The sequence below is a fragment of the Orcinus orca genome, chromosome 1, assembly GCF_937001465.1.
Source record: "Orcinus orca chromosome 1, mOrcOrc1.1, whole genome shotgun sequence".
Lineage (NCBI taxonomy): Eukaryota > Metazoa > Chordata > Mammalia > Artiodactyla > Delphinidae > Orcinus > Orcinus orca.
In genome coordinates, this window is record NC_064559.1 from 126,477,154 (window position 1) to 126,504,663 (window position 27,510).

General features: G+C 34.7%; 1 long non-coding RNA gene across 1 annotated transcript; it reads left to right on the forward strand.

The window, feature by feature from the left end:
• Positions 1–688: 688 nt before the first annotated feature.
• On the forward strand, positions 689–26,501 carry LOC125965451 (uncharacterized). The gene is made up of 2 exons (XR_007479325.1): positions 689–5,221; positions 23,764–26,501. It is a non-coding gene; the product is annotated as an uncharacterized LOC125965451 (long non-coding RNA).
• The last annotated feature ends 1,009 nt before the right edge of the window (positions 26,502–27,510 follow it).

Consider the following 27,510-nt stretch of genomic DNA (forward strand, 5'->3'; position numbering starts at 1 on the left):
ATGTTGCAAGATAATTTCGGTAGCATTCTTTGTAAGTTCAGCATGCTTATTATTCCATTAGGCTAGATTTCATAACCTGATAATAAAATGAAGCCCAGAAAAACTATGAGGAAATAGAAATTTAGAAATCCAAGATGTCTTGCATTTTCTTTAAATGTTTAGTTCACAACCTTGTCATTATTAGAGCTTTCGTTTTCACTTTGTGACTAATCCTGACTCCTCTTTAATTTATCTATCATTTATTTAGCTTTCTCACTACTTCTGCTTTACAATCTGTTTAAACTAGAGTATGTTTAGATTCAATATTCATCAGTGATGCAGTTTTACATATAAAATAAATTTTTGTAAATGTTTTAAACATCATGCTATTTTACTAATCAACAAAAAATCTAACCCAGAATACTGAGAAAAATGAGATTTACTACAGTCTAAAGTTTTATGCAAAAACTGACCCCCCGGGCCTCCCTGGTGGCACAGTGGTTGAGAGTCCGCCTGCCGATGCAGGGGACACAGGTTCGTGCCCTGGTCCGGGAGGATCCCACATGCCGCGGAGCGCTTGGGCCAATGAGCCATGGCCGCTGAGCCTGCGCGTCCGGAGCCTGTGCTCCGCAACGGGAGAGGCCACAAGAGTGAGAGGCCCGCATACCGCAAAAAAAAAAAAAAAAAAAAAAAAACTAACCCCCATATTTTCCCCTGAATAAAATAAAGCTCTCGATTATCTTGTTTTAATAAGTGAAGCTCACACCTTATGGTAATACCAAAATTTGAAGAGAAACAATATATGTCTATAGTGTAATATGCTATATAGAGGGAAAGTTCAAGTTATTTAATTGTAGGAAGAAAAAATGCCAATATGACTATATTATTGCCAAGTTACACATTTTGTCTGCTAAGCGATGAAATTTAACAAGTGAAGCCATTGGAATAGTAAAGAGAATCATTTGGCTTTGGAAAGAACAGAGGTATTATATTCAATAGATTTCTTTTCTTTATGTTGATGCAGCATTTATGCCCTCATCAGTACTTTCCATTTATTAGAAGGATATTGGTTAAATTCTAAGTCAATGAGTTTTCTCTCCAGAATTTCCTTCTAGCCCTTGACATTATTACATTATTAAACTACCTTCTATTGGTCATATGAAACTTGGCTTTCCATAGTATAACAACGTTAGAGTAGGAGTTAAGGAAGGAAAGTAAATTAAAATATATTAAACACAAACTACGTTATATTTTCTATATAATGCTCTGATATATGATTTACAAGTTATGTTTGAAGCTTAATTGTAATTAACCACTACTTAAAATCGAATTCACTCATGGCTTCATTTCCTGATTCAGAGTTCAATGTTGTTCCTATTGCTGGTTTTATTTCATTTGAACCTCAATCTTCTTAATTAGCTCTGTTTCCTATCTATTTATTTTCATTTGCCTGGATGTACTTGAAAATGCATCAGGTCCAAAAAAATTCTTATTCACCATTCTGTACAACTCTTCAAAACTCTAGGGTATGCTACATGATAAAATAATAATTTCAACAGAAAATCGTGATATCACTGAATTTTGTTATGAGTAACAAGAATAATACATCAAACAGAAGGTAAGATTTTGTTTTACTACTAGACAGAGAGAATTCTCCATTTTAAGTTTGTTCTTTTGCAGTATATGTTCTATCTTTATATGGGAAGAAAATATATAATGGGGCTCATTTTATAAAAAGAGAAATCACCTCAATTTGTACTTTTATTTTTCTACAGAAGTATATGAAAAAAAATTTTGCTGGGTATCCACTCACTTCAATTCAGCTATTTGAAGAAATTATGAAAATTCTGATGAGTTTTAAAATTCTCATTTTCTCCAGCATAGTATAAACATGTATTGGTCTATCATCACAGGTATGCTTTCATAAATTTCCTCTTACCAATCAGATAAAAATTCATACCAATTTGCAAAATTGTTTTCTTTATTTTTCTTAAAGCTTAACACATATGAGAATATTTGGGAAAAATTCATTTTCTCATCTGTCATTCTTTCAATTCATGGTAACAGTAAATGATATTCATGAGTATCTTAATTATTTTAGCAAAGGATGAAATTCTTAGTATAAAATCTGTTATGCAAAGAAAATAATCTAGTGCAATTTTATTTCATGCTATGAAAAAAATGCTATCATTTTCAAGAGTTTTTTTGTTTACAAATCTTTGAGATATGTTCCCACCAAACATCAAATGATGTTTTTCATCAGCATAAAATGATGTTGGATCTCATACATTCTCAAAGTATCATCCGTACCACCATCTCATACCCTCCGTTTTTGTTCCTGCTATAGTTCCTGGTTTGTTTGTTTTTTAAATGATCAATCACTCACACATCACAAGGTAAGTACTCTTATTATCCTCATTTACAGATGAGGATACTCTGGTATTAAAAAAGGTTAAATAATTCTTAAAATGTGAACCCATCTTATTTTAGTAGTTAGACTTCTATCCATCTACTTACTTGCTCAAACAAGGAATGCCAGAATGTTGAAGAACTAAAGAGCATAAGTGAGAAAGTTACACTATAAGGTAAGAAAAAATTTAATAAACTATGAAAATGAAAAAAAGCAGCCAACATTCTGAAACAGCAAAAAAAATTGTTGGGGACCAAGTATATGGATATTAAGATGAAAAGTGGCAATGAAATATGAATAAGAAGCAACACTAGCAAAATCTGTGAAAGCTTAAGATAATGGAAAGGGAAGAATAATAGAAATGGTGATGGATGAAGTACACCATTTTTCTTGGTCTCTAACATATGGTTATTGAATAATTCTAAGAGACTATTTCCTGTATTAGTTTCAATAAAATAGAGAATAAAGAAGTATCTATGTTTCTGGGATTAAAGATATTGTAGACCTTCATGATCTTTTGTGATTTTTCAGGTGAATAGTTTATTATGTCAGAAGGCATTATTGTATGATGGTTTAAAGGATGGACTTTGTAGACAGCCAGGAGCTCAAATCCTGGCTCTCCAACTTCCTATTATGCTTATGATCTTGACAGTGGAGTATCAGAGCCACCTCCTACTGGATCATGATAGCTGATTATGTGCAGCTCTTCCCAACATCGTGTTCACTGACATCACACTGATAATTTGAAATCAGCCAGGTTGAGATCAGTTACATGGCAAAAATTGGCAAACCATATAAATCAGGGCTTTTACCCCCATGTGCCAGCTTACCAGCACACCCCTGGACCTTGGGAAATTCCCTAATCTTTCTGGGCTTTTAGTTTTTTTCATCTGAGAAGAAAAAACAAATACGACAGGTCCTCATAATGTTCTGCATACCTTTCCATGGATGATATATTTCACATGATGCCTGGTACGTAGTATAAACATCAATAATGGTAGCACTCTAGTAATTTAATTCATACTATTACATAAAACACTGAACCATTTTGCTTTTCTAACACACTAGAAAACATTTCAATTAGTTAATCAAAATTCCAGGAGAGGAGGATTTGTAAAAATTATTTCACTGGCTTTACAGATGGAATGATTTCTCCTATATATTTTTAGATTTTGTAAAGAAGACAATTGCTAATACTTGTATAGTATATTTCTTCTGTACATTAGTTTAGAAAAACTTCTGCTTTCTACAGTGACTCATATAGAAGCTCAAGGGCATCCTTTGGGCTTTTAACCCACCATCCACTAAATTAGATTGTAAATGGCTTTAGTTCTTCAAAACTTCTCGATAAGTTAATTCAAGGACTGATGTTGGCTGTATACCCCACTGTTTGGAAAGCTCAAACAGAAAATTCTGAGCCAGAGGCCACTATGTCTATCAAGATGACAGGCTGTATGTATACCTTGAAACTTTGAAGGTAGCAACTGCAGGAAATAAGGAATTTAAGAAAAGATTAAACAGTCTAGAGATAACCCCGCTAGTTGCTTACTTAACAACTCTCTCATCTAGGTAGTCTTCAATATGGATTTATTCTTAAGATCCTTGTTTCATTTCTCTGGCCTTGGAATATAATTCTTTGTAATATTTTAAGATAAGTTATACTTACCCACTTTCCACTATAGTTCACAAGGTATGAAGATCATCTTATTGTTAAAAATATCAAGTTGAATTGTAATGTCCTTTAGTACTTCAAAGATTTCATGGTAGATTGTTTACAAAAATGACTAAAATAATCCCTCCTATCCCTGTCTGCACACACCTTTTGCATTATGACTTTGCTGTTCCTCTCATCAAGAGCTAGTTTCTCTGCACCTTCAATCTGGGCTTTATCAGGTGGCTTGCTTTGGCCAATAAAACAACAGGAAACATGTTGAAAGTAGAGATTTGACAAGCACTTGCACATCTGGGCTTGCTGTCTTTGCTGCCCTGAGACTGACATGCGAAGAAGCTTGAGCTAGCTTCCTGGAGGATGAGAGACCACATGGGGTGGAGATGGGACATACCATCTAAGGTCCCCAATATCAACCAACCTGCTAAACACCAGGTACATGAGCAAGGCCATTCTAGATTATTTAGCCTTAGATGACCTGTCTGCTAACTGGACAATCAACTTATCATCCCACAGAATAATAAGCAAAAATAGAATAGTTATTGTTTGAAGCCAGGGGTCAGCCAATCTATACAGCCCATGAGCCAAATGTAGAACACGACATGTTTTTGAAAATAAAGTTTTATTGGAACACAGCCATAGTCATTTGTTTATGTATTGTTTATTGTTCCTTTCATACTGCAATGGCAGAGTTGAATAGTAATTGTAACAAAGACTATATAGGCTTCAATGCCTTAAATATTTACTATCTTCCCATTACAGAAAAAAAATTGCTGATCTCTGTTTTAAGCCACTAAGTTTTGGGGTGGTTTGTTAAGTAGCAATAGAAAAATGACACAGACTTATTTTCCAAAAAAGGGAGTATATCTCATTTCTTATTAAGCTAATAAAGTCCTATGCTCATGAACAAAATACATGCATTTTTTTCAGCGTCAATAATCTCTTTTATGGGAAAAATAATACCATTTCAGTTTGCATGTCTAAAGTACAGTTGTAGGGACTGCTAGCTGTACACCAATATCTGTTTTTTCCTTTTTCCATAGTAATACATTTGGCACCGGGCTTATAGCCACTCAGTCAGAGATTACAACTATGAGCCTGATTCTCAGTTGTGTGTGACCACAGGACAAAGTTTTCACTTCTGGACTATGAACGGAAATGATGTATGCATTTACTGTGCTTTCTCCATGCTCCCCTTCCCCTTCCCCTTCCATTCCCCTAACTGGAATGTACAGAAATCTGATTTACCATACTGACAGGTAGAATGCTCTAGAGAATGGAGGAGATACAATGAAAGGAATTTTAGTCAGTTAAAAACCATGTGGAGCAGTGTCATACCCCACAACTTGGACCACGAGTTAATGTTGGACTATTAACATGAGAGAGAAATAAACTTGAATCTTCCTTAGGCCACTGAATTCTCCTTAAGAGTCTTTTTGGCAGCAGACTAATCTTATCGTAACTAATACAATAGTTTTGTGCAATATATTTTGGTACCCAAATAATTTAGTTAGTAGAATGTTGGATCTTGGGTCAAAAACTCTAGGGTACTTTGATAAATTTTGCCCTAATTTTCTGAATTGGCTAGAGGCTAGTCACTTATAGGAACTGCGATTTTGTTTCCCTAGATAAAAATATACAACTCCAGATAGGCTAAGCAGGAATTTTGAAAACTGACCTTACTAATTCCTATTTCTACCAAGTAAGAGAGCCACAACAACTGGTGATTGCCCTAGGCATGTGTCATTTTAGTCCCAAGAAATGCTTATATACCAACATAGTGCCTTAGGTAATATAATGGGAAATAATCAAGGTGAGTTTTTTGGTACTTGGACAGCTAGGAATAGTTCTCCTTGAAAAGACACATATACTCCATTTGGAGGCAATGAGAAGAAAACTGGGGAAGAGGATTTTAGTTACATTCTGAATATACACTCAATGATGGCAGCCAATAAGTCTCAAACCTTAGTGTGTATGAGGGGAATTGTTAAGCATGCAAATTTTAGTTCTCTCTCCTCCTCACATTCCCAGAGATTATGTTTCAGTAGGACTAGGAGGCTTACCTATAATCTCCATATTTAAATATTACCCTAAGTGATTCTGAGATAGGGGGTCAGTGACTCTTCTTTGGAAACCACAGCCATGACAGAAATTAAATTCACATATTAAGAGTCAGTTCCAGGAAGTGGAGAAATGTAGATGTCGCAAATAGTGTGGAGAAAAAGAATTAAGGTTTCCAGAAGAAAAGCTTCTAGTTTTTAAATATTCTTTCACGAACAATTTTGTTGAAAAACTAATGAGGAACAATTCTGTTGAAAAACTAATGAGGAAACTAATTACCAAACACAAGAGTAAAAAGGAAATTGACCTATTTTGCCTGTGAGCTTCCTACTCAGTGTTCAGTTTAAAAGTAACCATCGTTGGAAGTTACATCAGGCCTCTCTGTCACGTGCCTTCATTATACTCCATAATTGCTGGATCAGAGCAAGAATCGCGTTGAGTTTAGTTGTCTAGCTGCATGTCTTCCCTAGTGGACTAAATGCTCTTTAAGGAAAGAAATTGTCTCTTTCTTGCGCACCAAAGTATCCCCAGAGCTTATTAGGATGCCAGGAATAAGCCAAGTGCTTAACCATTATTTATTGAAGGAATGAATCTCTGAATGGAAAATAGCTGGTTGATTTTACCAACATAGGAAACGGACGTGAACTGTAATGAGACCAGGTGGAAATTGCCTAAAGGGTGTGCTTCTATCAAACAGATAATGACTTAAGCAACATAGACATGGCAGAGGTATTTTCAGAAGATAACATTGAGCCATGTGGCCTTGAGGACATTCCTGTTTGGAGAAGGGGTAGATTTTAGTGCATGGGCAAGGATTGGAGATAAAAATCCTTATTCATAAGAACAATCTCCCTGTAAGAACTACGCAGTTCTTACAGGGAGAACTGTAAGAGACTCCTTGGGGTCTCTTACAGTTGGGGTAGAGACTTTGAACAAGTTTGATTTTCTGTTCTGTTATTCTATAATTACAGTGGTTATTCTTCAGTGCTATCAAGTAGTCTTTTGGGTAAGCTTGAGGATGGTGAGCTTGTGAGGAATGGAGCTGTTGGTTAGATTTCCCAACTGTCAGAGAAGTAATCATCCCAGATATTAGAATCCAATCTTGAGCAAAGAAACGGACAACTGAAATGTGGATTCTAAAAAATTCAAACTCACAGAAACAGAGTGGAATGGTGGTTGCCAGAGGCTGGGTGGAGGGGGAAATGGGGAGATGTTGGCCAAAGGGTACACACTGTAAGTTATAAGTTGAATAAATCCTGAGGAACCTAATGTACAGCATGGTGAATATAGTTAATAATAGTGTGATTGTATACCTGAAATTTGCTAATAGAGTAGATCTTAAGTGTTCTCACTACAAAGAAACGAAACAAAAACGATAACTATGTGAGATGAGAGATTTGTTAATTAGCTTGATTGTGGTAATCATTTCACAATGTGTAGCAAATCATTACATCTTAAATATATACAATTTTGGTTTCTCAATTATACCTCAGTAAATCTGGGGTGGAGGGGTGGGGAGGAAACACAACTGACTTAAAACATAATCCATCTCTCCAGATTATGTTTTTAACAGAATTGTTTAAAATTTAAGTAAAATATATTATTTGCCTGCTTTAAGATCCAGGTTTTATAGTTTCTGTGTATTCCAAGCATGCCAGAGAAGAAATGAAGGACACAAATACATTAGAGAAGAAAAGGAAAGAATCTGTGAAAAAGGTTCAAATGCAGCCTGAAAAGGGTGCAAGCCAGTCCCAGAAAGCAGTTAGCCAGCTGCACGAACTGGGAAAAGTCACTTAACCTCTTCTCTACCTGAATCTCATTAGTAAAATTAGGAGAAAGGATGAAATAATTTATAAGGTTTCTATTAGCTTTAAAATTTTTATGAGTTCAGAGCCTTTAAAAACTTGGCATCTTCAAAAAAAACAGCACTGAGAATTTTTTTTCAATATTCCTTTTATCTATAATGGAAACAAGTTAAAAATAATTGGCCTAATGTTCACAAATCCATTAAATATTTACTGCTTACTCTCTTGATGACCATTTTGATTCAATATGCATGTAGAAATCATCAATATTTCCAAAATTCAAAAATGTGCACTAAGGAATTTTATGGCTTCTGTGATGGCTTTGAACTAAAATATGATATACTTCCTTGTTTGTGTAAGTGTTTTCATGCTTATCATTTGTCAGTAAGCCCTAGAATCTAAGTATAATATTTATACATGCTAAGTGCTTAGTTTATCATTATAATTTGCATCTTGAATTGCAAATTGCATAACTTTTCTAGAGTTTCTCCATTTATTTTTTAAATGTTAGTGTCCAGGTAACAACCAGAAAAAAAAGGAACTTCTCCAAACCATGTGGTATGCTAACACTGAAAATAAAATGAGTGTTATTTCCCATGAGGGAAATGTAGTTAAGGATAAAGAGGAGATATATATATATATAGATAAGAACATTTGCTTATACACAAATAATGTGATACTTCTACTTTATAATTCTGTACATTTTTCTTATTTTAATTGAATCTATGTCCCTGCTAGTATTTTTCTTTTTTAATAAAAAATTTATTATTGATTTTTCTTCTTAATGACATACTGCCATCTTTTTTTGTATTTACCCCAAATATTTATAGAATAATTCTCTATACTAGGTGTTGTACAGTAAATATTTGTTGATTGTTGATTGATTAACATTTTAAATGCTGCTTCCAACACTTCCTTCCCATCCTCAATGTGACAAATACTGTCACTACCTACCTTCACAACCTTCCACCCCTGCTTCTTCTAGGGACATGTGAAGCTGTTGTGGCCAATGAGACACAAGACTACATCATCTTGCAAGATTTTTTTCATACTCTTCAGACAAAGGGGAGGGATGCCTTTTCATTCAATCTTTGAATAGTCTTTTGAGAAGCTATCTGAAGCTATTGTAGCCTTCTTGTAAGGCTGAAGAAAGTAACACACATGCAGAGGATGGCAGAAAAGAGAGATTCTGAACCAACTGTGTAGTACCACCCTACATCTAAAAAAGGATTTTTGACACATGACATAATAAATTTTCCTTATTGTTTAAGCCACTTTTAGTTGGGTCTTCTGTATCTTGCAGCTAAAACTGATACACTCGTTCCTTTATTTCCAATCTCCATACATATAAACATGATATTCTTATAGAGCCTATGTAGTCTGAAATCTTACATAAGAGTAAAATAGCACACCAGTACTATTTCCTTTGAGAAAAACACTGGTCACAGGTGTAAGCACTACCTCAACTATATAATAATAATGACAGTAGTTTACAATTATTGAGCACTTTCAATGAATAAAAAGGACATTGTGCTACGAACTTCACCTATATTATTTTATATTCACAACAAACGTCTAAATTGGGGAATAACATTATCTCTATTTTTAAAATGCAGAAAATGTGGCAGCAAGATAATAAATAACCCACAGCTAATAAGTGAATAAACTGAAGGTTTGATTGGAATCAGCTAGTTATCATTATGCTATCTCTTAATGAATATGTGTATTTAAGATATGGGGTATATATGGGTTTTTGGCAGCATTTAGGAATAAAATGAACAGACTAGCACATCATCTTGGTGCTCTCTAAGCTTATCACTCATAGCTCTGTGCACAGACTGAACTAACAATTTACAGGTATGGGAGTGGGAGGATATAGCACTGTATGTATAGCATGTGTAATTCAAGGAAGAATATTTAAATGACATGTAGCAACACTAATATTTCTCTACATTAAGTAAAGTATACACGTTCACTGATAGTTTCAAAGTTATAGATAGACACACCTCTGAACACCATTAGAAAAACATGCCATAATTCCCTGGACATACTTTATACCCCTTCTATATTGAAAAAAATACTGAATTGAATTGGAAAGCAGGCCATTAAGTTGAATCAGAGTTTATCATTTTAAAAATTACTTTTTTATTGACTTTGAGAATCTAGGAGACTCAGGATATAAAGTATGATTTTTTTTCTGAGTAGACCACAATTCAAGATCTACAGTGACTAAAATTTGGTATTGAAATTGTCAAAATTAATTTTCTTAAACAATTTTATCACTAACTAATGATATATCAATATTTTACTCAATAGACATGATCTTTAAGACTAATTTTAAAATTTTACATATTATTTTATAATATAATATTTGTTATATAAAATTGATATATATAAGTAAAAATATTTTATATATAAAAATCATGAAGCATGAAAATATAACAGTCATGAACCCTGCAGCCAGCTCAGGAAGTAGAATATTACCCATGTCACCGAGGCTGTACATATGCTTTCCTCCAAACCCCATCTCCCTGCCAATCCCAAAAGGTAACCAATACCTTGAATGTTGGGTTTATTGTTCCTCTGCTTTTTCAAATAGTTTCTGTTGTAGATGTATCTATTTCTAGATTTTGACGTATATAACATGGTATTATTAACTTCGTGGTTTGCAACTTGCTTGTCTCACCCAAGGCTATGTTTCTTAGATTCACTGTGTTGCATGTAGCTATAATTTGTTCATTTTCATGGCTACATAATTTTCCACTGAGTGCCTATATAACAGTCTCTTAATTCAGTCACTTAACAAAGAATATTTTGGGTTTTTTCCAGTTTTTAAAATTTCTATTAAAATATGTTTATTGTGTGCTCAAATTATCTCTATCTTTAAATTTCTTTCTTCTTAATGTGTTAACGATTGAAAGGGCGACTGGAAGTCTCTATGATTGGAGATTTATCACTTTGCTCTTGTTTCAACCATTTTTCCCGTATATATTTTAGAGATGTTTTATTAGGTGCACACAATTTAATTATTTAATATTTCTGATGAATTTTTGACATGTATTTGGCCACTTTATTCCTAATTATCCTGTTTTATTCATTGAAGTTTATTTATCAGTCTTTAATAAAACTACAGTGGGTTTTTAAAATTAACATTTGCCTGCTATATATTTTTCTATACTTCTTTCAACTTTTTCATGTCCTTATGTTTTAGTGGTGGCCATTTAGAAGAGGGACTCTAAAATTGTCTTTTTAGTTGATGTTTAGTCCATGTCTTAAATAAACTTCCCTAGAAAATGGACCTTGAGGCAAAAGCTTATGTGCTATGACTTTCTTGGGTATGCAATCCCAGAGAAGCAGGAGTGAAGGAAAAACTGAGGATAATAAGGAGTATATTTTTGAGCTGGTCACAGCTTTGCATCACAGTTGGTTGTTAATTGTTGCAGGATATCCCAGAAGGGTTATATGTAACTAATTGCAACTTGGAACAGTCCAGTGAGGGAAAGGAAAAGCAAACAATTTATTTGCAGTATCCTCTGTTTTCTATATGTCCCATGCAATAATAGCTCCCCAGTTTCTGGGTTGTGTTAGTTGGCCCCTCCAGGTATATGCTGGGGAATCCAGAGCCTCCAGGCATGCAGTACAGCCAACGGGCAGATGTAATGTCTTTATGTCAGTTGGTACAACATGTGAAGGCTTGTAAATTTGTGGCAATGAAGGTGGCAGTGGCACTGGCAGTGTCCGGAGCTTCATAACTGTGGAAGGTGTGACTATTTGCTAGCGTGTCACTTCCTCTACCCCATCACTAGTGAGGGAAGTGTCTGAGGTCTGGAGATGTAGATGGTCTCAAGCAGATCTCAGGTAGTGCATAAACCAAGCCCCGTATGGTCCATCCCTGGCACCACTTGGATCAGCTTGCAGTCAATCTCATGTGAGTACAAGAGCCCACACTTTTTTCTCTGAAAGCCGAGGTGCAAGTCCAATCTGTTTAGGAGGTAGTGAATTGTAAGAAACTGAAAAGCTTACAGAGTTTTAGCAAATCATAGTTACAGTCCTCATTGCTGCAGCTGGTCCAGTGCTATAATTAAAGGATTTAAGGAATAAAAAGTGCAGAGAGTAACAGAAATGCAGAGAGAAAGAAGATGGCATTATGCTAGGTTTAGAATATTTAAAACTTGTAAGGATTCAGAAATTATATCATCTTTAGTTTTTTTCTTATTTTCATCCCCCCTCCCACTAACCACATGTCAAACATGTTTCACTTATTATGGAATTGATCTTCTTAACATTTACCCCTTTATGAATACTTTTAGAATGAAAAATACATTTTTTAACTTCTCCTAAATGCAGTGAGAATGGATTTGTTGTGTAAATTCTAAAATTGATTCTACTTTTGAGTGGTCCATCATGCAGCAATATGTCAATTAGATAACGAAGTTTCTCACTATCCTACGTGATTCTTTGAATGAGGCTATGAAGTTAAGCCACTGTAAAAAATATAAGAACAAAACGTAAAGCTGATTGTTCTAGACCCTATATAGAGTATGTATTTATATAATACAAAAGTTATTTGAAATGTTAACCAAAAAGTTTCCTAGGTACAACTTGATGGGATATAACTCAATATTGGAAGACAGAAAAGAAGGGTAAATATATTTTAACAAGCTTAGTGGAAGGTGGAGGAACATAACATTTTATGACAAGAAGATATTCCACACCTATGCAGAAATTTGCAAACTTTGGAAGGAACAGAGGGAATAAGGAAACAAGGGAATGGGACAAAAGGAGTGAAACGATTGGAGAATTCTGTAAAGAATTCCCGAGTGGGGCTTCCCTGGTGGCGCAGTGGTTGAGAGTCCGCCTGCCGATGCAGGGGACACGGGTTCGTGCCCCGGTCCAGGAAGATCCCACATGCCGTGGAGTGGCTAGGCCCGTGAGCCATGGCCGCTGAGCCTGCGCATCCGGAGCCTGTGCTCCGCAACGGGAGAGGCCACAACAGTGGGAAGCCTGCGTACTGCAAAAAAATAAAAATAAAAAATTCCTCTCCTGAGTATATAGCCAAAAAAACAAAAACACTTTTTAATTCAAAAAGATACATGCACCCCAATGTTCATAGCAGCATTATTTACAATTACCAAGATATGGAAGCAACTTATGTGTCCATCAGCAGATGAATGGATAAAGAATGAAATACTACTCAGCCATAAAAGTGAATGAAATTTTGCCATTTGCAGCAACATAGATGGACTTGGAGGGCATTATGCTAAGTGAAATAAGTCAGACAGAGAAAGACAAATACTGTATGATATCACTTGTATACGGAACCTAAAAATTAGAACAAATTAGTGAATATAACAAAAAGAAGCAGACTCACAGATATAGAGAACAAACGAGCAGTTACCAGTGGGAAGAGGGAAGGGGGGGAGGGGCAATTCAGGGATAGAGGAGTAAGAGGTACAAACTACTAGGTATAAAATAAATTATAAGGATATATTGCAGAACATGGGAATATAGCCAATATTTTATAATCACTATAAATGGAATATAGCCTTTAAAAATTATGAATCACTATATTGTACACACATAACTTACATAATATTGTACAGCAACTATACTTCAATTTAAAAAAATTTTTAAAAAAGAAAAAATATTCCCATGACACTCTCCTGATAAACAAGACAAGGCTATCATGAAGGAAAGACACAGTGTTTGCTAAAGAGGGAGTTCAACTACCTGAACTTTCTCCCAAAGCAGAGTATCTGAAAACATATTAATTACATTGATAATAAGTATATGCCCAGAAGGATGCCATGAAATCAGTGTGTTAGAAAATTTATAATTAATTTTCATCAACGTGGAAAAACCAATTGGTGACACAAAAGTGACAGGACAATTAGAAAAATAATGGCCATCTAATCAATATGACTCTTCTATGTTTGCTAGTCTTCTGCCTGTTTCACTGACACCTTATAGTTTCCCATCCCAGCTAAAGAGGGGCTCTGAGGGCAATTCCTGAGTTCTGTGAGATAGGCCTGATCATAGGAATAGGGTGAAATTCCTTCACAGACTGTAGAATATGGAGTAGAGAAACATTAGAAAGTCAAGATCCAAGGGCAAGCCTGGGATCAGGCAAAACACTATATTAACACCTCTGTCTGAGAAAGATGGGGTGAGATGTTGAAACTGGGACCAAGTCAACAGACCAGGAACCTGTGCCCAGCTAAAGGGGTTTTTGAGAGCATTTCTAGAATCACTGAGCTGGGAGAATTTAACTTAGCCCTACAGGTAGTAGCTGCTTCAAACATCACCCAACTCAAATTAGATTTATTTTAGGATTTTATTCTTTTCCTCTTTTCTCATTGCAAAATGTTGTTCCAATGATTTGGTGAACATATATACTCTATTGTATTGGTCATATACCTAAAAGTGGAATTGCTGGTAGCTCATATATGCAGCTTTAGTAGATATTGTCCAACCATTTTCCAAAGTAGTTGTACTAGTTTACATTCATACTAGCACTATATGAGGTTTCAGTTGTAGCATCATCTCACCAACACTAGCATTATCTGAATTTTTCATTATTTTTAACATCTTTATTAGAGTATAATTGCTTTACAATGGTGTGTTAGTTTCTGCTTTATAACAAAGTGAATTAGCTATACATATACATATATCTCCATATCTCCTCCCTCTTGTGTCTCCATCCCACCCTCCCTATCCCACCCATCTAGGTGGTCACAGAGCGCTGAGCTGATCTCCCTGTGCTATGCGGCTGCTTCCCATTAGCTATCTATTTTACATTTGGTAGTATGTATAAGTCCGTGCCACTCCTCACTTTGTCCTAGCTTACCCTTCCCCCTCCCCATGTCCTCAAGTCCATTCTCTACATCACGTCTTTATTCCTGTCCTGCCCCTGCGTTCTTCAGAACCAATTTTTATTTCTAGATTCCATATATGTGTGTTAGCATATGGTGTTTGTTTTTCTCTTTCTGACTTACTTCACTCAGTATGACGGACACTAGGTCCATCCACCTCACTACAAATAACTCAATTTCGTTTCCTTTTATGGCTGAGTAATATTCCATTGTATACATGTGTCACATCTTCTTTATCCATTTATCAGTCGATAGACACTTAAGTTGTTTCCATGTCCTGGCTATTGTAAATAGAGCTGCAATGAACATGACTCTTTTTGAATTATGGTTTTCTCAGGGTATATGCCCAGTAGTGCAATGGCTGGGTCATATGGTAGTTCTATTTTTAGTTTTTTAAGGAACTTCCATACTGTTCTCCGTAGTGGCTATATCAATTTACATTCCCACCAACAGTGCAAGAGGGTTCCTTTTTCTCCACACCCTCTCAGCATTTATTGTTTGTAGATTTTTTGATGATGGCCATTCTGACTGGTGTGAGGTGATACCTCATTGTAGCTTTGACTTGCATTTCTCTAATAATTAGTGATGTTGAACATTCTTTCATGTGTTTGTTGGCTATCTGTATATCTTTGGAGAAATGTCTATTTAGGTCTTCTACCCATTTTTGGATTGGTTGTTTGGTTTTCTTTGATATTGAGCTGCATGAGCTGCTTGTAAATTTTGGAGATTAATCCTTTGTCAGTTGCTTCGTTTGCAAATATTTTCTCCCATTCTGAGGGTTTTCCTTTGGTCTTGTTTATGGTTTCGTTTGCTGTGCAAAAGCTTTTAAGTTTTAGTAGGTCCCATTTGTTTATTTTTGTTTTTATTTCCATTTCTCTAGGAGGTGGGTCAAAAAGGATCTTGCTGTGATTTATGGCATAGAGTGTTCTGCCTATGTTTTCCTCTAAGAGTTTGATAGTGTCTGGCCTTACATTTAGGTCTTTAATCCATTTTGAGTTTATTTTTATGTGTGGTGTTAGGGAGTGTTCTAATTTCATTCTTTTTCATGTAGCTGTCCAATTTTCCCAACACCACTTATTGAAGAGGCTGTCTTTTCTCCATTGTATATTTTTGCCTCCTTTATCAAAAATAAGGTGACTACATGTGCGTGGGTCTATCTCTGGGCTTTCTATCCTGTACCATTGATCTATATTTCTGTTTCTCTGCCAGTACCGTACTGTCTTGTTTACTGTGGCTTTGTAGTATAGTCTGAAGTCAGGTAGTCTGATTCCTCCAGCTCTGTTTTTCTTTCTCATAATTGCTCTGGCTATTTGGGGTTTTTTGTGTTTCCATACAAATTGTGAGATTTTTTGTTCTAGTTCTGTGAAAAATGCCAGTGGTAGTTTGATAGGGATTGCATTGAATCTGTAGATTGCTTTGGGTAGTATAGTCACCTTCAGTGTTGTTTCTTCCAGTCCAACAAAATGGTATATTTCTCCAACTGTTTGTATCATCTTTAATTTCTTTCATCAGTGTCTTATAGTTTTCTGCATACAGGTCTTCTATCTCCTTAGGTAGGTTTATTTGTAGGTATTTTATTCTTTTTGTTGCAATGGTAAATGGGAGTGTTTCCTTAATTTCTCTTTCAGATTTTTCATCATTAGTGAATAGGAATGGAAGAGATTTCTGTGCATTGATTTTGTATCCTGCTACTTTACCAAATTCATTGATTAGCTCTTGTAGTTTTCTGGTAGCATCCTTAGGATTCTCTATGTATAGTATCATGTCATCTGCAAACAGTGACAGCTTTACTTCTTTTCTGATTTTGGTTCCTTTTGTTTTTCTTCTCTGATTGCTGTGGCTAAAACTTTCAAAATTATGTTGAATAATACTGGTGACAGTGGACAACCTTGTCTTTTTCCTGATCTTAGAGGAAACGGTTTGAATTTTTCACTGTTGAGAAAGATGTTGGCTGTGGGTTTGTCATACATGGCCTTTATATGTTGAGGTAAGTTCCCTCTATGCCTACTTTCTGCAGGGTTTTTATCATAAATAGGTGTTGAATTTTGTCAAAAGCCTTTTCTGCATCTATAGAGATGATCATATGGTTTTCCTCCTTCAATTTGTTAATATAGTTTATCACATTGATTGATTTACATAAATTGAAGAATCCTTGCATTCCTGGGATAAACCCCACTTGATCATGGTGTATGATAGTTTTAATGTGCTGTTGGATTCTGTTTGCTAGTATTTTGTTGAGGATTTTTGCATCTATGTTCATCAGTGATATTGCCCTGTAGTTTTCTTTCGTTATGACATCTTTGTCTGCTTTTGCTATCAGGGTGATGGTGGCCTTGTAAAATGAGTTTGGGAGTGTTCCTCCCTCTGCTATATTTTGGGAGAGTTTAACAAGGATACATGTTAGCTCTTCACTAAATGTTTGATAGAATTTGCCTGTGAAGCCATCTGGTCTTGGGCTTTTGTTTTTTGGAAGATTTTTAATCAGTCTCAATTGTAGTGCTTGTGATTGGTCTGTTTATATTTTCTATTTCTTCCTGGTTCAATCTTGGAAGGTTGTGCTTTTCTAAGAATTTGTCCATTTCTTCCAGGTTGTCCATTTTATTGGCATATAGTTGCTTGTAGAAATCTTTCATGATCCGTTGTATTTCTGCAGTGTAACTTGTTACTTCTCCTTTTTCATTTCTAATTCTATTGATTTGTCTTCTCCGTTTTTTTCTTGATGAGTCTGGCTAATGGTTTATCAATTTTGCTTATCTTCTCAAAGAACCAGCTTTTAGCTTTATTGATGTTTGCTATTGTTTCCTTCATTTCTTTTTCATTTATTTCTGATCTGATCTGTATGATTTCTTTCCTTCTGCTCACTTTGGGTTTTTTTTTTTTGTTCTTCTTTCTCTAATTGCTTTAGGTGTAAGGTTAGGTTGTTTATTTGAGATGTTTCTTGTCTCTTGAGGAAGGTTTATATTGCTATAAACTTCCCGCTTCGAACTGCTTTTGCTGCATCCTATACGTTTTGTGTTGTCGTGTTTTCATTGTCATTTGTTTCTAGGTATTTTTTGATTTCCTCTTTGATTTCTACAGTGATCTCTTGGATATTTAGTAGTGTATTGTTTAGACTTCATGTGTTTAGCCTCCATATTTTTTGCAGATTTTTTCCTGTAATTGATATCTAGTCTAATAGTGTTGTGGTTGGAAAAGATACTTGGTACAATTTCAATTTTCTTAAATTTACCAAGGCTTGATTTGTGACCCAAGATATGATCTATCCTGGAGAATATTCCATGAGCACTTGAGAAAAATGTGTATTCTGTTGTTTTTGGATGGAATGTCCTATAAATATCAATTAAGTCCATCTTGTTTAATGTATCATTTAAAGCTTGTGTTTCCTTATATATTTTCATTTTGGAATATCTGTCCATTGGTGAAAGTGGGGTGTTAAAGTCCCCTACTATGATTGTGTTATTGTCAATTTCCCCTTTTATTGCTGTTAGCATTTGCCTTATGTATTGAGGTGCTCCTATGTTGGGTACATAAATATTTACAATCTTTATATCTTCTTCTTGGATTGATCCCTTTATCATTATGTAGTGTCCTTCTTTGTCTCTTGTAATAGTTTTTATGTTGAAGTCTATTTTGTCTGATTTTAGAATTGCGACTCCAGCTTTCTTTTGATTTCCATTTGCATGGAATAGCTTTTTCCATCCCCTCACTTTCAGTCTGTATGTGTCCCTAGGTCTGAAGTGGGTCTCTTGTAGACACCATATATACAGGTCTTGTTTTTGAATCCATTCAGCCAGTCTTTGTCTTTTGGTTCGAGCATTTAATCCATTTACATTTAAGGTAAATATTGATATGTATGTTCTTATTACTATTTGCTTAATTGTTTTGGGTTTGTTATTGTAGACCTTTTCCTTCTCTTTTGTTTCCTGCCTAGAGAAGTCCCTTTAACATTTGTTGTAAAGCTGGTTTGGTGGTGCTGAATTCTCTTAGCTTTTGCTTGCCTATAAAGGCTTTAATTTCTCCATTGAATCTGAATGAGATCCTTGCTGAGTAGAGTAATCTTGGTTGAAGGTTTTTCTCTTTCCTCTCTTTAAATATGTCCTGCCACTCCCTTCTGGCTTGCAGAGTTTCTGCTGAAAGATCCGCTCTTAACCTTATGGGGACTTCCTTGTATGTTATTTGTTGTTTTTCCCTTGCTGGTTTTAATATTTTTTCTTTTTATTTAATTTTTGATAGTTTGATTAATATGTGTCTTGGAGTGTTTCTCATTGCTTTTATCCTGTATGGGACTCTCTGTGCCTCCTGGACTTGATTGACTATTTCCGTTCCCATGTTAGGGAAGTTTTCAACTATAATCTCTTCAAATATTTTCTCAGTCCCTTTCTTTTTCTCTTCTTCTTCTGGGACCCCTATAATTTGAATGTTGGTGTGTCTAATGTTGTCACAGATGTCTCTAAGACTGTCCTCAATTCTTTTCATTCTTTTTTCTTTATTCTGCTCTGCAATAGTTATTTCCACTATTTTATGTTCTGGGTCACTTCTCTGTTCTTCTGCTTTAGTTATTCTGCTATTGATTCCTTCTAGAGAATTTTCAATTTCACTTATAGTATTGTTCATCATTGTTTGCTCTTTAGTTCTTCGAGGTCCTTGTTAAGCATTTCTTGTATTTTCCCCATTGTATTTCCAAGATTTTGAATCATCTTTACTATCATTACTCTGAATTGTTTTTCAGGTAGACTCCCTATTTACTCTTCATTTGTTTGGTCTGGTGGGTTTTTATCTTGCTCCTTCATCTGCTGTGTGTTTCTCTGTCTCCTCATTTTGCTTAACTTACTGTGTTTGGGGTCTCCTTCTTGCAGCCTGCAGGTTCGTAGTTCCCATTGTTTTTGTGTCTTCCCCCAGTGGCTAAGGTTTGTTCAGTGAGTTGTGTAGGCTTGCTGGTGGAGCAGACTGGTGCCTGTGTTCTGGTGGATGAGGCTGGATCTTGTCTTTCTGATGGGCAGGTCCACATCTGGTGGTGTGTTTTGGGATGTCTGTGACCTTATGATTTTAGGCAGCCTCTCTGCTAATGGGTTGGGTTGTGTCTTGCTGGTTTTTTGGTCCAGGGTGTCCAGCACTGTATCTTGCTAGTCATTGAGTGGAGCTGGGTCTTAGCATTGAGATGGAGATCTCTGGGAGAGCCTTCACCATTTGATATTATGTGGAGCAGGGAGGTCTCTGGTGGACCAATGTCCTGAACTTGGCTCTCCCACCATAGAGGCACAGGCCTGACACCCGGCTGGAACACCAAGACCGTGTCAGCCACATAGCTTGTTTTTAGGTTTCACTTCACCACAAAGCTTCATAAGGTCTGAAGACAGTGAGCTTCCTTCTTATCCTGGGCTGTTTAAAGGTACATCCTCATCAGTGCTGTCCTCTACATTTTAGTGAGTCCAACAGCTGGGCAGATGGGAACCATTTGGGATGGGAACCATCAAGAAATGATGCACCTCTTGGTGTCTACCTGTATTTTTCATTTTACTCATTCTGGTGGGTGAGTAATGTTATCCCAATCTCATCTTAGTTTGCACTAACTTGATTGTCAATGATATTAAGAATGTTTTATCCTATTCACTGGCCATTTGGATGTCCTCCTATGTGAACTGTCTATGCAAATCATTTGCCTATTTTTTCTCCTGGACTGTATGCTTTTTTCTTATTGATTTGAAGATATTTTTAATATATTCTAGATAAAAGTCTTTTGTCAGATATCTATCTATCGATCTATCTATCTATCTATCTATCTATCTATCTATCTATCATATATCTATATCTTTACCATTGTGTCTTGGTTTTTTTGTTTGTTTGTTTGTTTTTTGTGGTACGCGGGCTTCTCACTGTTGTGGCCTCTCCCATTGTGGAGCACAGGCTCTGGAGATGCAGGCTCATTGGCCATGGCTTACGGGCCCAGCCACTCCACGGCATGTGGGATCCTCCCGGACCGGGGCTCGAACCCATGTCCCCTGCCTTGGCAGGCGGACTCCCAACCACTGCACCACCAGGGAAGCCCTGTGTCTTGGTTTTGATTCTATTAATGGTGTTTTTGATCGCTGAACATTCTTAATTCTATGCAGTAAAACTTAAATACTTAACTTAAATATTATCCAGTTAATCATTCTTTCCTTTATGTAAACTTAATGCTGTGTCCTGATGAATAAATCTTTGCTTCCTCCAAAACCAAACAAAAAATCCGTTATGCTTTTTCTTAATCTTTATTGTTTTAACTTTAATAATTTGATCTACAATCCTTCTGAAATTTACTTTTCTGTATGGCATGAGGTAGTTGTTGCATTTCTACACAATAACAATGAAGCATCTAAAACAAAACAAGGAAAAAAATTCCATTCACAGTAGCATCAAAAACAATAAAATACTTAGGAATAAATTTAACCAAGGAGGTGAAAGATCCATACACTGAAAACTACAAAACTTTGGTGAAACAAATTGAAGAAGAAGCAAAAAATGGAAAGATACCCATGTTCATGGATTAGGAATTAATAACTTTATAATGTTCATACTACCCAAAGACATCTATAGATTCAATGCAATCCCTATCAAAACTCCAGTGGCATTTTTCACAATAACAGCAAAAACTTCTAAAATTTGTATGGAACAACAAAAGGCCTCAAATATACAAAGCAATACTGATAAAGAAGAACAATCCTGGAGGCATCACACTTCCCGATTTCAAACTATACTACAAAGCTATAGTAATCAAAAAGTATGGTACTGGCATTAAAAATAAACACACTGATCAACAGAACAGAATCAAAAGCCCTTAAGGAATACTAAGTGGGGAAAGGATAGTCTCTTCAATAAATGGTGTTGGGAAAACTGGATAACCATACTCAGAAGAATGAAATTGGACCCATATCTTACACCACTGACAAAAAATTAACTCAAAATGGTTGATTTAAACCTAAGACCTGAAACTGTAAAGTTCCTAGAAGAAAGCATAGGAAAAAAGCTCCATGACATTAGTCTTGTAATGATTTCATAGATATGATATCAAAGGCACAAGCAACAAAAAAGCAAAAATTAATCAGTCAGACTACTTCAAGCTAAAAAGCTTCTGCACAGCAAGAGGGATGATCAACAAAGTGAAAAGACAACCCATGGAATGGGAGAAAGTATTTGCAAATTATATATCTGATAAAGATTTAATATTCAAAATATATAAAAAATTCACACAATAGCAAAAAATAATCAATTAAAAATGGGCAGAGGAACTGAATATTCATTTTTCCAAAGAAGACATACAAATGACCAACAGTTACATGAAAATGTACTCAACATCACTAATCATCAGAGAAATGCAAATCAAAACACAAGACATATCACTACACATGTTAGAATGGCTTTCATCAGAAAGACAAGAGATAACAAGTACTGTCAAGGATGTGGAGAAATTGGAACCCTTGTGCACTGCTGATGGGAATGTAAATTGGTATAGCCACTATGGAAAACAGTATGGATGTTGTTCAAAAAATTAAAAACAGAAGTACCATATTATCCAGCAATCCCACTTCTGGGTATATATCTAAAGGATATGAAAACAGATCCTTGAAGAGATATCTGCACTCCTGTGTTCAACGCACCATTATTCATAATAGCCAAGATATGGAAACAACAATGTGAATGATGAATGAATAAAGATGTGATATATCTCTATCTATCATCTATCTATCTGTCTATCTATCTATCTATCTATCTATCTATCTATCTATCTATCATCTATCTATATATCACATACACAATGGAACATTATTCAGCCATGAGAAAGAAGGATATACTGCCATTTGTGACAACATGGATGAAACTTGAGGGCATTATGATAACTGAAATAAGTCAGAAAAGAAAGATAAATACTGTATGATATCACTTATATGTGGATTCTAAAAAGGTAAACTTTTAAAATAAGATGAATAAGTTCTGGGGAACCTAATTGCAGCATTGTGATTACAGTTAATAATACTGTATTATACACTTGAAAGTTGCTAGGAGCATAGATTGTAAATGTTCTCACCATAAAAAAGAAATGGATGGAAGTGTTAGCTAACACTATGGCAGTAATCATTTTGCAATATATAAGTGTATCAAATCACCACATTGTACACCTTAAACTCACACAGAATTATGTGTCAATTATATCTTAATAAAGCTGGGGGAACAACTATCATTTTTTCATATGGATATTCAATGGAACCAGTACCCCTTATTCTCCACTGCCCTGCAGTGTCATCTTTGTCATACATAAAGGGACCAGGCAAATGTGTGTCTGTTTCTGAATTCTCATCTATTTCTTTCACCTATTATTTTGTCAGTACCATACCATCTTCATTACTGCAGCTTGATAATAAGCCACGGTAACTGGCACTGGAAATTCTTCCACTTTATTCTTCTAAAGATTTTCTTGACTATTTTTGGACCTTTGTATTTCTATATAAATTTTAGAATCAGCTAATCAATTTCCACCAGAAAAAAAACTCTTCTGGGGTTTTAGTTGGAATGCATTGAATCTATAGATCACTTATAAGGGGGAAAATAGTTATACACTATTATATCTTCCAATTCATGAGCATATTATATCCATTCATTTATTTAGGTTTTTAATTTCTCTCAACAATGTTTGTAGTTTCTAGGATACAGAATTTACATATTCTGTTAGATTTATATCTAGATAGTTTATATTTTATGCTATTGTAAAAGTTATCTTTACCATTTCTATGTTATATTTTCTGTAGCTGATATATAGCTATACAGTTGATTTTTGGTATATTGACCTTGTATTCAGTAATCTTGATGAATTCACTTATAAATTTTAGTAATTTTTCCACATTTTTTTGGATTTACCACATATGTAATTATATTGTGTATAAATAATGACAGTTTATTTCTTCCTGTAATATTATTTTCATTTCATTTTTTCAGATATTTTTGCACAGACTGAAACCTTCAGACACTCTTGTCCCATTCCCAAACTCTGAGGAAAGCTTTCAATAAAATGGAAGATCCCAACTGTTCCCAGCTTACACAATTCTTTTCTTTTCATGAATTGTATTTTATTTTTCTTTATCTATTGATATGATTGTATCTATTTTCTCCTTTTTTTTCCATTAAGGTCAATTATATTGATTCATTTTTTGTTGCTAAAACACCATTACAATTCATGGAATAAAACTGACTCATTTTAACACACTGCACTTTTTGGTGCAGGATTTTTTTTCATCTGTGTTCATGTAAAAAAATTTGTGTGATTTTAATTTTTTAAAATATTTCCAGATTTTCTGGAATTATACAGCCTCATAAAAAGAATGGGAAGTTTTTCTTCTGTTTTTTTTGTTTGTTTGTTTAAATCCTCTGGAAGTGATTCTATAGAATTGGTGTTGTTTCTTCATAAATATTTTGAAGAAGTCACTGGTGAAATCAACTTGACGGGATATTTTTGTGTAAAATTTTCAATAATGGGTTCCATTATTAAAATAGACACAGAATTATTTAATTTTCTATTACTTTTCCTGATGTCTTTGGCAAATTTTGTTTTTTAAGGTATCTATTCCTTTCACCTAAACTGTCAAACGTATTTGTGTAAAGTTATTCAAAACATCCTTTATTATCTTTCTAATATCGATAAGAACCTATAATGACATCTCATTTTTGTTCCTGATTTTCGTAAAAATGATTTTCTCTCTCTCCTTTTTTTTTAAAAAAACTTGGTCAGGCCTGTCTCCTATCTCCAAGTGATAATCAATTTTATTATTCAAAAACAAAAGACAACTTTGCACTTTGTTGAATTTTTCTGTTGTGTTTTTGCTTTCTATTTCATCTTTTTCTACTTTTATTTCATTCAAACTACTATTCTGTGTTTAATATGCTGTTCCTTTTTCTAGCTTTTTGAGATGGAAACTTTGATATTCATTATTAGCCCTTTCTTTTCCAATATAAGATGTTAAAGCTATAAATTGTCTCTAGAGAACATTGCTGTAACTAAGATTTCATGTGCTGTATTATTATTTAGTTCCTAAGATTTTCTGATTTCCACTGTGGTTTTGTCTTTCAATCATGCAAACTAAATTGCTTAATTTCCAAAAGTTGGAGATTCTCTAGTTATCTCTGTTATTACTTTATAGCTTAATTCAGCAGTGACCAGAAGCCTATACTCTGTATTATTCAATTATTTGAAACTTTTTTTTGGAATTCTTCTTATTTTTATGGAACTTGCCAAGTTTAGATTTTGGTACATATTCAATATGCATTTAAATAATGTATATTCTATCATGATTGTATGCACTGTTCAATTTATGCCAATAAATAATTTCCTGTGTTGTTCAGATCTATATTCTTACAATGTTTTTGTCTGTTTGTTCTATCAGCTATGAATAATGGTGACTTAAACTCTCTCATATGCTTTGGACTTGTTTATTTCTCTTTTTACTTGTGTCAACTTTTGCTTATATCTATCTATCTATCTATCTATCATAATATATATTTGCTATGTTAATAGGTGTATACAAATTTACAATTGTATATTCTGTTGTTGCTTTGACCTACTATTAGTATGAAATAGTTCTTTTTTCTGTACAAATTCTTCTAATCTTAAAATCGAGTTTGTCTTATATTAATGTAATACCCAACTTCCTTTTGAATACATTCTTATATATCTTTTCATATCCTTTTACAGTCACTCTTTTTGTGCCCTTATACTTAAGACATACTTCTAATAAGTAGCATAGTTAAGCTTCATTTTTTGTCTTTTAGTCAGAATATTTAATGCCTTTTTATTTAGTAGAGTTACTGAGGGGGTTGATAGGTATTATATAATTTGTTTTCTATATAACCCATCTGTTTTATAGTTTTATGTCCTTTCTTAACTTCTTTGGGGTTAATTATATTTTGCCATTCTATTTCCCTACTATTTGTTAGTTCTATGTTCTTTTTTCTTCTGTGATTGCCATAGTTACTAAAATATGCATCCTTGTCTATAAATTATTGCTTTTTCATTGCTGAGATCTTGGAATGATTTGCCTCAATTTATTCCCCTCTCCCCTTTTGTGTTATCTTCTTCTCTGCTTTATTAAGGTATAGTTGAGGTAAAAATAAAATTTTAAGATTTTTAAAGTGTGCAATGTTATGATTTATGTATACATTATGAAAATATTATCCTCGTTGAGATAATTTTTATTATTATGATGCACTTAATTATATAACATTGTAAAGTGCTCAAGACATTAGTATTGTTCCTTAATATCAATATTCATTTATATTTACTCCTATACTTACCTTTTCCTTTCTTTTTTTTTTCGGTACGCGGGCCTCTCACTGTTGTGGCCTCTCCCGTTGTGGAGCACAGGCTCCGGACGCGCAGGCTCAGCGGCCATGGCTCACGGGCCCAGCCGCTCCGCGGCATGTCGGATCTTCCCGGACCGGGGCACGAACCCGTGTCCCCTGCATCGGCAGGCGGACTCTCAACCACTGTGCCACCAGGGAAGCCCTATATATATGTCTTATCCAATCAACATTTTAGTACATATACTATTTTAAATGGCTTGCAAAAGTATTTGGAACATCATGGATATAATAAACATATTAAAATCAAACAAAAATTAAAAAGCTTAGAGAAAATAAAATCAGAGATAAGGTTAGTACAAAAAACACGCATGGGTTTTGCAGGGTTTTGGAAAAAACCTGCCTGTTTTTTGAGCTTCTCACAAGCCAAAGAGGAAAGAAGCAGTCAGTTATGAGACCAGTGTCTGAAAGATAAAAAGTATACCGGTTGATTAGAAGCAATATGATTTGTCCTGAGATCTGAGAGAAACTTCTGCCTTAGGCAAGTTCCCTCCCACCTAGATGCAATAACTAAAAAGAAAAAAAAAAAATTTTTTTTGAGCAGTAAACTGCTTTTTCAAAAGAAGTTGTATACAAATTCCTGCTATTTGAAAAAATAAACTAGATTAAATGGGCCTGCTTAGATATAAGGAACTCGAAAAGATTTTCTTGGCAAAGAGAAGTCTGAGAATGAGCAAAAGTGTACAAAGCAGTGGAAAGAACATCAGCTTTCAGGTTAGGCAGACTAACCTGAACAGACACTATTTCAATCATTTAGATCCTGAGATTGAACAAACTACTCACCTCTTTGAATCTGTTTCCTCAGCTTTGAAATGTAGTAATCTTTCCTTACAGGGTTGTGAAGCTTAAATAAATGAGAAGAAGTATGTAAAGTACCTGGCATACAGAATGTGCTACAAAAATATTGATTTCCTTCCTTCTTCTCTGCTTCATATTTCCAACATCTTAAATTGATTTTTTTACTATAACAGATTTATATATTAATTACTTTATAGAAAGAGCTTTTTGTAGGCTAGGGCCTATTAACTAATTAAAACTAAGCTCCTGTTACTTGTGTTAGGTGTTCTGGTAGGCACTGCACTAGGTGATGATATATGCCTATGATTGTAAATCTTCCTTTGTGTTTGTGATTATATTCGCTCTTTCATACATAATGTAAAGAGCTTGCATCTTCCCTTTTTATTGACTTGCGTTTCTGCAGTTTGTCTCTTTTAATGGTCTTTTGCAGAGCCAGCATTTACATTTATTTACCATTCTGCTGTTTTTTCTCATTTATAAATTATTAACCTGCAATTTTATCTTTATTAATTTTTCCCTGCTTTTCTTCTACTC